The following is a 13,303-nucleotide window of genomic DNA, read 5'->3' on the forward strand; positions in this document are numbered from 1 at the left end:
TGCAACAAACAGGGCAAACTTTAAAACTGCAGGTGCAAAAACAACTTTAAACAATTTAAAACAGTTCAAGAAGCAGAATTACTTGCAGTTTAGCTAGATCGGACAACAGGAAAAAAACACTTTTATCGGGTTAGCAGTCGCTCTTTTAGCCTCTCTGCTGCTAGCACCACTCTGCAGGACCACAAGGAGCTTGGCTGAGTAGTAACAAGCGCAAAAACTGCGCCAAAGCGGGTTTTATACAGGGGGACTTGAAAGAGCTAGAAATTGGCCCAAAAAAGGCCAGTAGACTACCAGATTCTTGTGCTGGGAACTCTCCTCCAGGGATAGATAGGCTGCTCTAAGCTCCCCACTGCCACTGGTGAACAAAGAAGCCTCCCTTTATCCAAGAAAGGAAATGGGCAACATAGGGACTTTCCAAAAGTCCATAATACAGCAAAGCCTGTATTTGGACTACTCTAGGTCAGGAAAGATGGGAAACAAGGATAATTTTTTTTTTTTATTTTGCAACAAACAGCAGGAAAGTGCAGTAAATATGTAACACAGGCTAGCACACTTGAGTGTGTAGCCTCAACAGGTAAATGCAACAAACAGGGCAAACTTTAAAAGTGCAGATGCAAAAACAACTTTAAACAGTTAAGAAGCAGAAATACTTGCAGTTTAGCTAAATCGGACAGTCGCCCAGGTAGTAGCAGGAAAAAAAACACTTTTATCAGGGTAGCAGTTGCTCTTTTAGCCTCTCTGCTGCTAGCACCACTGTGCAGGACCACAAGGAGTTTGGCTGAGTAGTAACAAGCGCAAAAACCGCGCCAAAGCGGGTTTTATACAGGGGGACTTGAAAGAGCTAGAAACTGGCCCAAAACGGCCAATAGACTACCAGATTCTTGTGCTGGGAACACTCCTCCAGGGATAGATAGGCTGCTCTAAGCTCCCCTCTGCCACTGGTGAACAAAGAAGCCTCCCTTTATCCAAGAAAGGAAATGGGCAACACAGGAACTTTCCAAAAGTCCAGAATACAGCAAAGCCTGTATTTGGACTACTCTAGGTCAGGAAAGATGGGAAACAAAGATAGTTTTCCTTTTTTTTTCTTTTTTGCGACAAACAGCAGAAAATGCAATAAATATGTAACACAGGCTAGCGCACTTGAGTGTGTAGCCTCAACAGGTAAATGCAACAAACAGGACAAACTTTAAATTACAAGCGCAAAAGCACGCTAAGGCTGGCTTTAAAGCAGGGGGTTAGAAAGAGATAGGAAATGGCCCAAAATGGACAATAAGCTACAGGTCACTGGTCTGGAACCACTCCTCAAGGGACAGATAGGCTGCTCAGAACTCCCCACTCTCACTGGTGAACAAAGAAGCTTCCCTCTATCCAAATAAGGATATGGGCAACACAGGAACTACGACACAGCCCAGAGATCAGCAATACCTGAAGACTGGACTATTCTAGTTCAGTAATGGTGGGAAACAAGGATTTTTTTTTTATATATACACTATACACCTATAAACTGCACTATACATTTTTTTTATAATGTATTGTTATAGAATGAAAACTAGACTTACAAAAAGTTCATTAATATAAACAGCTTTCTTAAAGCAGCAGCTGTGGAAAACAAGAAAAGATGTGAAAGACTGCCTAAAAGAGATGCAGCTTCCAGTTCCAGATCACACTTAGGAATCAGTACTGTTTTCTAAGGTTAACTGTTGCAAACTGAAGACACGACATCTGTTGCAAAATCTCAGAAAATCTTGCCTTTTCAACAACCTCCAAAAAAGTAGACAGTGAAGGCCTCTGTAACATATTGAATGCAGAGCACCTTTCTTCAAAATTTTGGGAGGCCTGCAGGAGAGTAAACAACAGGAATGAACCACTAACCAGCTTAAATGAACCTGGAGACTCTGCTTTAAATAAAAATAACTAGCATTCTACTGCAGAGAATGTGCAGGACTCAAACAACAAGTTAGCTTAACATGAGTTTAATAATGCCTTTATCTTGAAAAATTAAAATGTTAGTAATGGTAACTTAACCCAAGCAGTGTACAGATGGAGGACGACCAAAGCCATACCTTAGCCATAATGCACGATTCGGTGCGTGTATCTCATGATGAACAGTGGAGTTCACGATACACCCCAAAAGTAAGGGATGACCAGTTTTATTTTCAATGATCATGTGGCTGCAGCAACGACACTCTAGAACCCCAGTCGAAACAAATGGAAGAGGAGTACACGTATGATGTATGCCATAAAACAGGAGATCACCACATCAGAATTGTTTCACACCTTCCCAGCTTGTTACATAACAGTTATCACACACATCCCCATTTCTTTAACTATTTTAAATAAAAAGCATTTCTACACACACATGGTTCTTTATTAAATTTAATAGAGCACTTTAAACAGTGACAGTTGTTCACCTTTTAATAATGCTATTGAACCTGTTGACCCCACTAGTGCAGCAACCAGACCTCCAGTTGTGACAGTGATGACCCACATTTAAGAACAAATTCTATCCCAATATAGCCAAAGTGAAAAATGTTTGCTGGGAAGGGCAGGATGAAAACAAACTGCACAAACAAAATAAAAGCTATAACATTTTGCATTGGAAAATTTGCCAACAGTATTGCTACAAAAAAGTGGTGATGAAATGTATGCAGGGTGAACACAATTTGATAACAGTATTGCTACAAAAAAGAAGTGGTTGATGAAATGTATGCAAGGTGAACAAGTTCAGCAGGACTGCTCATGGTGCATAAACAACACATGATAATGTTAACATCCAGTGCATCTTAAAGTACAATCAAATCCACATTTCTTACACCTACAAAACATAAGCAACTTATTCACACATTTCCCAAAAGTTAATTTAAATTGTGGTATCTAGTATTTAATATCATGATCATCTACAGACATTAATAAAAGCCTGGAGTAAAAAACACACAAAAAAAAAGACACAATATACACACACATATGTACATACATATATGCATTCTATATGCACTGCTATCGCAACAACCGCCTGTGACTATTTCTGGGACATCTTATTTGGTATTTATACTGACTAGCAGTTTTAGATGTCAGTGTGAAAATGTCACCACGCCTTACAGACAGGATTGAAAGATGTCATTACTATTCACATGAACTAGGTATGAAAGGCCTCAGTTTATGATAAATAGGGGCAGAAAAAAATGTCAATGATCTACAGAGTCTGTTACTGTATTGCAACAAGCCCCAGTGCAACAGCCTTGCCCACAGTTTAATCCCATCCATTTACTGGAATATCTTAAGCAACTATGGACTCCTGTGATGACTTAATGCTGTACCATCACTTCAAGCAACATAATCAAGGGGCACACCACACCACCCTCTCTGTGGAACATTATTTTCTCAAATCTAACTGGTAAGGCAGGTGCATCTTACTCCAAATTTACAAAACATGCACATGTACATACACGAGGCTACTGACACTGTCTTCTGGTTATCAAAAAAATGCCTGGCAACTTCAGTATGTCATACAGCAGTGTGTTTTAACCAATCCCATTCAGTAATGAACTCTGCAACAACAATGAGAATGAAGCCATCAAAATGGGTTCATAATACTAGCCTGAAATGTTAGGGTGAGAAGAAAACATTTTGCTTTCTCTTTCATAGTGCTAGTGCCCCGGGGCACGTTTTTGTCATTAAACAATATTTACACCTTCATCATAACTTTTAGTAAACCAGATGACCCTATAGTATATTCAAAGAAAAGCAATGCTATCATTTAATAACCAAGCACACACACACCAAGGGTTCACTTTATGGAACTACAGTTCTACCAGACAAAATGTTATTTCATACTAGAAAAAAACAATGCGTACAGTTTAGTGAATCAGCCTTTTGACAAAACCATCTACATGGGAGATTTTACTTAAAAGTTTTATTACTTTGTGAAGTGTTCCACATAAAGCACAAACACCCAACACATGTAAATGACACTATTTTATAAACACAACACCAAGACTTAACAACAGACCTCACATTCAATCACACTCCTGAAGCTGATACACCAACTTACAGTTCCTAATTGCATTTAAATCTTTGAACACGCCATTCCCGTTCCTGCTGCATTTCTGTTTTATTTAAACATACAGCACACATGCAGTTAGCACACATCTATTTAAGCCAGCTATATGATGCGTAAATAACATAATGAGTGCGTGGAGAAATACAGATTCATGCCAAAGTCAGACTAACTTTGCTTCGCTGTTTTATGTTTACGGCTGCTAGCATAATGACGCAAATCACCATGGTGGTGAGCAGTACCATTAAAACTTCCCAAGTAGTAATGAGATGGAGATGAAACTCACCCATGTCAATGTATGTGTAAGAAACAGCTTTTACTTCCAGTACCATACAGCAGAAAGAGAAAGGGTTATGTTGAACTTCACTAAGGATGGGCGGGGTCAATAACAATCACTTATTTCTCATGCTAACACACACGCACGCCACAACTTGGAAATGGCGCATAATTGATTGAATAAAGCAAATGTGAACACTTATTCTCCAACTCCCGGTCATGCTTCCTTAAATGAATAAAGCAAAACTCATTCTCCATGAACAGGCAAATCAGCAAGCAAAACTTGAAGACTTATTCTCCTGCAAAGTGAATACCAAACTGTTTACACCACTTGTTGTATTTCAAATTGAGCACAAACGATAACGCACACACAGATGTGATGCATTATGGGACCAGGACCAAGAACGCCAACGTATTTTTTTTTTTTTAAAGAAAATTAATCTCCTGGCCAGCCAGTTCCAGGGGGATGCAAGTGCACCCCCTTGCACCTGCCTGTGGGCACCCTTGCTAGCATGTCCTGCAAATGCTGTCTAAATGTGCACTTTTCTTCACTATCACAACCCTGCTGTGGGACATAGGCTGAGGTTATGAATACGGCCCTGTCCTTACACTGGAATCTGACTGCTATACATCTGTCACTAATTCTGATGACATCTCTCACTGTCTTCTGAAGCCCCACCATCACCACCACAATTCCAACACCATTTCTAGCCTGTCCTACTCCTGAGTAGCAGACTGTGTATCTCAAGCCCAATGGCTTTGCTGCATTGCCCTTCCACCTTGTCTCATGGATACATAGGATGTCCAGCCTCCTCCTTACCATCATGTCATCCACTTCCAAACTGTGTTCTCAGTGAACCTACATAAAGTGTAGTAATTCTTTGTTCATTTTTGGCAGACTGATTGATTTTACCACCAGTGTTCACTAAACACAGCTATCCCAGGTAACTGGACACCAACCAGCCAGTAGCTTATTGACCCAGGGCTGCTGGACTTTATGGTGGGCACACACTGGCAAATAGGGGCACATACACCCCTCCCACCATTAGCATGGTTCCCCCAGTGTAGGTCAGAGTAGAAGAGGTCCTCAACCCACTTATCACCGGCAAATAGTCATGCCCATTTGGTAACATTAGCCAACATGACCAAATCACCTAGAGCCAATTTTTACACCATTGAGTGGCTAACCCTGCCATGGCATACAGTCTGTGATACATGTTCTATCGCGAGGATACTGTGCAACACAGATGATGCCCAAAGCTGTGGGTCTATACAAATCTTCCCCCTAAAAGTACCATCTAGAGTCTGTGCTACTGCCCACAACTCCACCAGTCCCTTGTTAACTTGTCTTCCATGAAAGGCAGGCTTTATAAATTGTGCTAATTAGGTATTGATTACCACAGGCCTTGTGCCTGTTCCCAGATATTACTTTACTCCATTCTGCTTCTGAGTTATGCAATAAAGGAAATATTGTTATCTTTCTAAAGAAAGTAATATAACTCCTATAAAACAATGATTCTCCAAATTAAAACCAAGGTGTTCCTTGCAATATTCCTAATAGCATTCCCTCTCCCTAGTCGTAAACTGTTGACAGAATGTTAGTTTTATCCCTTACTCACTGATAAAGCTGCTGACAGTTGGGGTCTTTCTGAGCTAAATATAATCTAGCCTAATATGCATCCTGATCTTTGCTAAAGACCAGTAAAGGGCTTTAGTAAGTGGGTCTTTTAATGCCTGTGAAAAGGGAATTTCTTTATCCATATAATATGCAGACGATTCCTTTTGATCTCTCAAAATCCCTTGCAATATTTTTTTCCAAGATGCTTGTTAGTCTGCTGCATTCCAAAGGTTGAATCCCTTGTGCTGGACCACATTTTGACAATTATAAGATTCTGATACCACCTAGACCTCCTTATCTCCAGACAGCAACACCTTGTCCCAAGTTACCATCAGTTTCTATCCATTCTAAAAACAGAGTCATCATCTTCCTTAGAATCGTAGAATAACTCCCACCTGGGTTAACCGGGAAGGCCAGAAAGTATAAAGCAGTTGAGGGTTGATAAATATTTAAAGAGTAGAAGCCTTATGGTCTAAATCTAGCCGTAAAAATTTTCTCTTATCAGAATGGGTTCCTAGGATGCCCCTGTTAGATGAAACCAGCATTAGTTTCTGGGTTTTGGGCTAAAATGAAGATACAGCTCCTCTTGGGAAAACATAGCTAGCCTGGGTCAGAACAGCGAGGGCAGTTTTCATAGCATGTCTCTTTCTGCAGAGGAAATTTCTCCCTCAGGTCTGGGTCAAAAGTATACTCAAATTAAGTGGTAAGTTGAGAGGATGGTCATGCAATTAAATGGATATGATGGGTAAATGGAATGAATATTGCTGCATTTTTTCATTCAAGTTGCAAGAAAAGATAACTAGTGGAATAACAGTTATTTCACCTCATGTCATGCATTTATTCTAGTGTTGTTAATTCATGAACTAATGAGTTTAACAGATATTTCTTGCTTTATGAGTTGTAATGTTAGCATGATGTTGATTATATACTGCCCTAGCTTTTAACAGTAGAATGTTTAGTGTTTTTAATTAATTTTGATAAGTTCATTAGAATGTTTAAGGTTGGAATATTAGCAATAGCTGTTAATTAGAGTGGAAAGCAAAACATTTTCTTTCTTTTTCCATGGATTTTGCATTTTTTTGTTCTTTTTGTTTCCTTCCAATGTTGCTTCTTTGCTGAACTACTGCAGTGGAGAGCAGAATGTTTTTCTTTTTTCATGGATTTTTCATTTTGCGTTCTTTTTGTTTCCTTTCAATGTTGTTTCTTTGCTGAGCTACTATATGGAACTGTTCACTTATTGATGATAATACTGCTGTGGTTATACTTTAATAAAGTTTTTTTTAATTCCACTTATCAAGTAGCTGTTTGACCTTCAGAATGGAGTGGACATATGATAACTGCACCCAAGTACATGCATTTCTCTCTTCTGAATTCAAAAAAATGGAACTTATGACCAAACACCCAGAAGAATAGAATTTCAATGTTAAGGCTGTAGTTTTACTAACATTAACTTTGTACCTAGAAAGACTGCAAAGATTCTCTAATAAGGTGAATAATTCATCTGGGCCCCACCCTGTGTCTGGCAAACAAGCTAAAAAGTAATCTGCTTAAAGGGTCAGTTTCATCAGCATCTCCCTCACCCCAAGGGATACCCTTAATGCTTCTGCCAGTGCCTCCAGACAAAGGGCAGACAACCTTATCTTTTACCTGTACAAAGTGGGAATTCTGCTGCAACTCGGTATTCAGTTTAACTTGGACACACTACCCCTCACAAATCCTCAAGAATAACCTAATAAAGTCCATTGGAAAGCCAGTGCACTCCAGGACCCTAAACAGATAAAGCCACCAAGTGCTGTCAAAAGCTTTTTCTGCATCATAAGTACAGACTCTAGCTTCTTCCATTATTAGTAATGTTTTGAGAATGTTACTATGTGTTTGCCTTCTATAATAAAGCTAGTCTGATCCTAATGAATTAATCTGGTCATACTAAGGGACAATCTCTTGACAATTATCCCTAGTAGTATTTTATAGCCTTGGTTTAACACTAAACATTGGATCCTTCCCATCGTTCAATATTGCCACCATAATATGGCATGCATTGACCCCTAAAACTTTACTTCTTAGTCTGTAGTACTACACTCCAAAAGTTCAACAGTATTTTTAACATTGACTTCCCCCAGATGTTGATACATCTCCAATGGAATGCTATCTGAGCCCAGTGTCATAGTCCCTGGAAGATTTCCACCTGCCATAATGCCTCCATTGCAACCAGAGCAGTTAAACCTACTGCTTTCTCCATATCTGTACGGATAGCCCCTCCAAAAAAAAAAAAAAAAAAAAAAAAAAAACATCAGTTTCATATTTAGATGGTTCTATCCTGTCTGAACCCAGCATAAATGTTTCTGCAAAAAATCCTTAAAGTATTCAGTCACTCATCTGAATCATTAGTAATATGGGTGCTTTGGGCTCAGGTAATCACCTAAACAATATCCATCACTTTTTTTCTGACCCTTTTCTTTTTTTTTAAAATAAAAAACATCTTTATTGTGTTATCACTTATGACATAAGCAATCCTACATTTATATAAATAAAGATAAACCATATTGAAATAGTATCAGTTGCGAGCATTATACATAACATATAATCTACACAATCATTGTCAGTTAAATATTACATAGCTCATTCAATTCTCGCCTTCCCTTAAACCTCATTCCTCCTCCAGACCATTATTCTACATGTATTGTTCCCAAAATTCCCATTTGTTTGTAATTTGCACCTACCCTTTTCTAAATATCCCACTTCTAGTTCTTTTATTTCTGGTACTATATTCACTACCTCTAGTGCAGTTGGTTTACACTTTTATTTCCATTTTCTAGTTTAGTTTTTTTTGGCAGCCACCAGAATTAAACTCAGCAAGGCCTTACTATGTATAGGCAATTCTGATTTTGTATCAGAGCTCAAAAAATCATTTCCTTAAAGTCTGCCAACTCATTACACTCTCAAAACATATATTCCCAATTACCTTTCTTCCCTCTCACATCTGCAACATTTGCAATCTACCTGAGGAAAAATATTTTGGAGTCTGCTTGTGGTATAACAGTATCTATGCAAATGCTTCCAAGCAAAAATCCTAAATCTTCTAGATGCTGTTGCTTATTTTGGAGTTATACATATATCCTCCCATTTTCTTTGTGAACTGCTTAGTCAGTTTCTCTTACCAATCTTATCTAATCTCATTTGATTGATTTCTATATTTATCATACAATATTTTATATGTCCTGCTAATTATCTCTTTTTAATAGCAGCTTATGTTCTACACTGTACTGAAAACTCTGCCATTGCTGGTCTTCTACTTAGAATCCCCTATTTCTTTCTACTTGCCTATATTCCAATATCAGTCCTCAATACAAAGACAATCTGTAGCCTGCAGTCCAAATGAACCCTTGGCTTCTTCCCACTCTACTACATTTCCCCTCTCTAATTATTTGCTGCTAATACCTTAGTTCCTTTGTCAGTTTTCTCCAGTAAGTTCCAGTCCACTCTTGCCTATTCTGTGTACCCCTAATTGCAGTCATCCCTATAGGCAGAATTTCCTTTCTCCATTACCATGCTGGCTTAGTTTTTAGAATACTTTCTCCTACTTTATGAATATAATATTCTGTATGGTTATTGTTATTCTCTTTAAGGATCTGCATCCAAAATCCAAGTCTCACCTTGTTTCTTGAGATCATCCCCATTTCACTGTCATCCCTTTCCACTTTGAATTACATCTTTCTGCTTATACTATGTATAGGAGCCTTAACTGTGTAACTCTAAAATAGCCCTTCAAATCAGGTAATCACAAATCACCTTGTTCTATTGGAAGGCTCAACTTGTCCCACTTGACTCTTGCCCTCTCCCTTCCCAGATAAAATCCTTCAACTCTTTATTAATTGCTATCTACATTGCCTCCTCTATTTGATAAAAACATGCCTGACCTGTGTATAAAACTAATGGATCTAAAACCATTTTAACTGCTTATATCTTGCTATCCATATCCATAAAACCAAGCTTCCAATTTCTCAGTGTTTATATTATCTTTTGCTTAGCCTCTTTCCACATATCCTCAGCTACCATAACAGAATTCTTTTTAATCCATACACCTAAGTACTTCATTTTATCATGTCCCCATAAAAATGTGTATTGTTGAATCAATTTGTATGTGGGTAAATAATATACAGCTATTATGTCTTCTCTTCATTAATTTTGTATCCTGAAAGACTTGAAACTGTCTAAGAATGTCCCACAACACTATAATGTCCTTTTCTGGTTTTATCAGGTATAAAATAATATAATTTCCAAATAAATCCAACATTTCTTAAATACCATATACATTATACTCTTGAATTTCTGAGTCCCTTATTTTCTTTGCAAATGATTCTAAATGTAATATAAATAACAATGGGGAAAGAAGACTCCCCTGCTTGGTTCCTCTGCTCAAACAGAACTTAACAGGGAGGCACACCCCCACTTTTAATTTTGCCTCCAATCCCACAAATATCCTCCTAATTAACTTTATTATTGTGTCAAGGAATGCAACTACTGCCATTGCCCTACTCACAAAATCCCAGCTTACTCTGTCAAATGCTTTCTCTGCATCAAGACCCAACAACAACAGAGGTATCTTCTTACATTCTGCTTCCCCCGTATCATCATTATCCTATTAGTGTTACCAAATGTTTACCTCCCCTCCACAAAATTATACTGATCCATATATATATATCAATTTTAGCAACACCTTTGAAATTCTTTTAGCCATTATAGACATAGACTCTTTATAATCATGGTTTAGAATTGAAATGGACCTATATGAAGCTGGATCTGATGAGTCTTCATCATCTTTAAGTATTAAAGCCACCACCACTTTCTTCCAAGATAGTGGTGCTTCTCCTCCTTTTAAAATACTGTTAAACAAAACCCTCCCAATCTTTATCACTTTCTCCTATCCTAGCTAACAAACTTCCACAGTAGTAGCATCTATTCTAGGAGACTTACCTGTAGATTGGTTATGTATCATCATTTTTATCTGATCTCCTCATATCCTAACTGTTAGTAGTTGGGTGTCATCTATGTAACCTTGGCATATTTAATTTTTCCATGAACATTTTCATTTGTATTTTTTCTTGATTTCCACATTTCTCTGCTTTATACAAATTTTCATAAAATGTATGATATATTTCTAACACCTCTACAGGGTCTGACTATTTCTCCCAAATTTTCTTAAGTTCCATTATAGCAGTTTTAGGTGGAATATAAATCAATGCCTGCATAATCTTCCTCCCTTACCAGTAGCCCATTAGTACTACAAATCTACCATTATTATCTTTTTTCCTCTTCTATCACTAATGGTGCTCCTCTTGCAATTAATATAAGTACTTCCATTTTCCTTTGTCCCAGATATTCCACTAAATAACCATCCTAAAATCTTTTCTTTATCAAATTTACATGCTCAGTTCTTTCTAAATGTGTCTCCTGTAGCATAGCTATTTGCACTCATCACTGTTTTAATATAGTTCACTAATCTTTCTTATTTGTATATCTCCGTGAGATTATTCACATTTAAAGATAATATGGAAAGTGCTGTCATTTTGATAAGAAGTTATTATTCCTACCTGTTATGTATAACAGCTGTTTTTAAAATGTCTAGTTTCAGCTTTTGTCTAACATGCATATACTAATGTTTGGCAGTTTGAGCTTTTATACAGTTGCTTCTTGACATATCCATTTGAACCTATGTTACATCTCACAAGACTTTTTTGTTTTAATGAAAACATTCAAACAAAAAAGACACACTTCCAGAGCACCTCCAAAACCCACTACCTTAATACAAACACACAAAACTATATACATCTTCAAATAATGAAGTTTAACTCTTCTAATAGGTACAACTGTCACAGACTGACAGCCACACTCACAGTGAAACACATGGTACAGCCTGTGAGTTTAGTGCTGTCTGTTTTTGTCTCATTTTCTTCACTCTCCCAGATGTAGAAAACAACTTCAATGCTTTCAGAAAACATTATCTTCTAGCCATTTAAAGAAAGAAGTATTCTGTTTTTATTGCCCCTTATCAGATTGTCTCAAGAGAAACATGAGAACCAGATACACAGTTGCTTCCACTAGAAACTTCTCATGTCACATTAAGTACATTTATTTGCTAGAAGAAAAATGTGTGTTATATTCAGTGTACTTTTATTTACTTGCTTCCCCTTATAATTGTTGTTAGATCAAGCCAAGTGTCTTAATTGTTTATGCAAAAGCAAGGAAATAGCATACCAATTGTACTTATATCATGTTCTTTTGTCCAGGCTTTCTTCTCTTTTTAAATCTCAATGCCTACATTTCTCATAACTAAAATGAAGAAAGAAAGAAAGAAAGAAATAATGAATGAAGGGGGAAAGGGGGTACCTGTTTACTTTAGAATCCCTATTACACACAAAAATAACTGAAAAAGCTTTACTTAATAGAGTACAGTGTACGTCATGTTTTATAAAAATACTGTTAAGAACAATATTTGTTTTACTTACAGTTACCTCTTTCTTTCCTCTTTCCCTCTCTTTAATGTCATTTCACACATTAATGACATGAAGTAGGGAATATGCTTTGGAGTCACTAAAAGTTTAACAAAGTCAAAAAGTTCAATACTTCCAGGTTTTCTTGCTCCATCATATTTCACAAATGTAAATGATGCTTTGTAATCATGCATTTATTCATTAATTTCAGAGTTGCTGATTTTCTTCCTGTTGATCTCCTCATCCAAAACCCAGTCTCTGGTTAATTTCCAATGTACTCCTGGTTCTTCTAGTCATATCCTCTGCTTTTCTCTGTCTCTCAAGCATTTTCCTTTGGAACACTGGAAAATGTTTCACTGGCATAGTCTCTTTAAGAGCTTTATTATCAGAAGAATAAGAAGCAGAATCCCCTTTTGTTTGATAGCTCACATTTTGCTGAACAAACTTTTCTATTTTCTCCTTAGCATGTTCTGCATCAAAAAATGACTTTGATCCTCCAGGAAAAAATATTCTGAATATAGTTGGATACAGCAACTTGAATCTTACACTTGCTTCTCAGCATTCCATGATTACTGGAATAAATTTACTCCTCTTTTGCCTGGTATACAGTGATTATTTTCCATAAACACGCTAATGTCTCCAACTTTTAGTACTTTGTCCTTCTGCCACAGTTTAATAAAGTAATCTTTTTCTGCTGATAGGATTGCATCTTTACTATTAAAGGTCTTGGCTGCTTTTTCACGGCCAGATTTGAGCATATGCATGGTATGCCCTTTCAATTAATAACTCCTACTGTAGAATACCAGACCAGTTGCTTATTGTGCTTTAATAAAATTAATACAGTCTGTTCCCTCCAGTTTC

This window comes from Protopterus annectens, chromosome 5.part0 (assembly GCF_019279795.1).
Source record: "Protopterus annectens isolate FY-2018-M chromosome 5.part0, PAN1.0, whole genome shotgun sequence".
NCBI lineage: Eukaryota > Metazoa > Chordata > Ceratodontiformes > Protopteridae > Protopterus > Protopterus annectens.